This window comes from Phalaenopsis equestris, unplaced genomic scaffold (assembly GCF_001263595.1).
Source record: "Phalaenopsis equestris unplaced genomic scaffold, ASM126359v1 Scaffold000604, whole genome shotgun sequence".
Classification (NCBI taxonomy): domain Eukaryota; kingdom Viridiplantae; phylum Streptophyta; class Magnoliopsida; order Asparagales; family Orchidaceae; genus Phalaenopsis; species Phalaenopsis equestris.
Window position 1 is genome coordinate 87,587 of NW_018165044.1, and position 1,769 is coordinate 89,355.

Here is a 1,769-nt window from a genome sequence, read left to right on the forward strand (position 1 = left end):
TGATTTTGTAATTGATTTTCTTGAATTTGTAATTGCTTTCATTGATTCTATAATTGTCGACCCATGTTTAATATCAGTTCTTCCATAGACAACTTATTTTTCTTAATTTGAGTGTTACTGTTAAATCTTGGAGGATAAGAAGGTCTATAATTAACATTTCCTTGGATGAATTTCCTAATGGGTTCACTGGTTTGTTCGTCCATTGTTGATTTATAGCTGAATTGTTATTCCAATTGAAATTTAGATGATTTTTCCAACCTGGGTTATAATAGTTCGAATAAGGGCTGTTGGGTCTATTAATAGCATTTAAAGTCTCAAATGAAGGTTGAACATGCACAAATTGCTCAGATGAATTCTCTTCCATCATAGTAGGTGTTGGAGAATAATTCATTCTATAATGATCTAATTTCTTTGATATTACAACAATCTGCGAAGCCAACATAATATTCCATCAGAATTATGGATACTAGCTACTCTTTTAGGATTTACCCTTTCAGAGGGTCATTGAAAATTATTGGTAATAATCTCTTCTATTAACAAATAAGCCTCATCAAAATGTTTTGACATTAACGAACCACCAGTCGCAGCATCTATAATCGATCTAAGTGATCTCACTAATCAATTATAAAAAGTTTGAATTTGGTAATGAATGAGGAGGGCATTTCCTAAGAAGATCTTTAAATCTCTCCCAAGCTTATTGACTCTCTGTCAATTTGACAAAACGATGTTATGTCATTTCTAATTTTAGCAGTTTTGGATGGAGGGAAATATTTGGATAGAAATTTCTGTGAAAGCCCAAGTTCTAATAGATCCAGGTGCTAACGAGTTTAACTACAACTTAGCTTTATCCCTCAATGAAAAAGGAAAAAGTCTAAGTCTAACAGCATCGTTTGAAACTCTCTCATATTTAAAAGCAGAACACAGTTCTAAAAAACTAGCGAGGTGCAAATTAGGATCTTCATTTGGTGTACCTCCGAATTGATTGTTTTGTATCATTTAGATAATAGCAGGTTTAAGCTTAAATGAATTAGCAGCTAAATCAGGATTTTGGATAGATAAGTGAATTTCATCTATTGTAGGATTTGCATAATCTCGTAGAGGTCTAGGTTCTATTCCTTGATTGTTCATGTTGTTTTCCATTGTATCAGAATTTCTAGGTTCCCTTCTTAATCTTCTAATTTTTCGAACAGTGCATTCTAATTCCAAATCGTATAGTATAAGATTTTCATATCCAAATTTACGCATACAATTTGAAATCAGTACGCAGTAAAATAGTTAACTAAATATGAAAATAAGTTACAATTCAAGTGAAAATTTTCTAATAATCATAATTTGTCTGTTACTCTAATTATAATTCTTGTTTACTCCCCGGCAACGACGCCAAAAACTTGATAGCGACTTTATATATGCTTAAAATATAAGTATTTAATACTGCTACTAAAAAATTTAATTCCTCAACAACTGCACCAAAAACTTAATAACAGTTATAGATTCGATAAAAATGTATGTATAAAATATTCAATAATTGTAAAGTCACACTTATCAACGCAAGTATATGTATCGTTCAAGTAATATAGGGTTCTAATGGAGTCCTAGATATCGATCCTACAGAGAGTAATATTAGAACTACGAACTAAGATTTTAGAAAAGTAAAACTTTAATTGCAACAACGAAGTTCAATTTGCTTATCTGTCACTAATAGACAATTGAAATAAATATGTAATTTTCTTAATAACTCTTAAATAACTAATTATGCTAATGAGGTTTTT

At 30.4% G+C, this 1,769-nt stretch overlaps 1 protein-coding gene across 5 annotated transcripts in view; it reads right to left on the reverse strand.

The window, feature by feature from the left end:
• Nucleotides 1-1,769, reverse strand: part of LOC110029789 (cyclin-dependent kinase F-4-like) — a 25,795-nt gene that overhangs the window by 15,959 nt on the left and 8,067 nt on the right. The window lies entirely within an intron of this gene.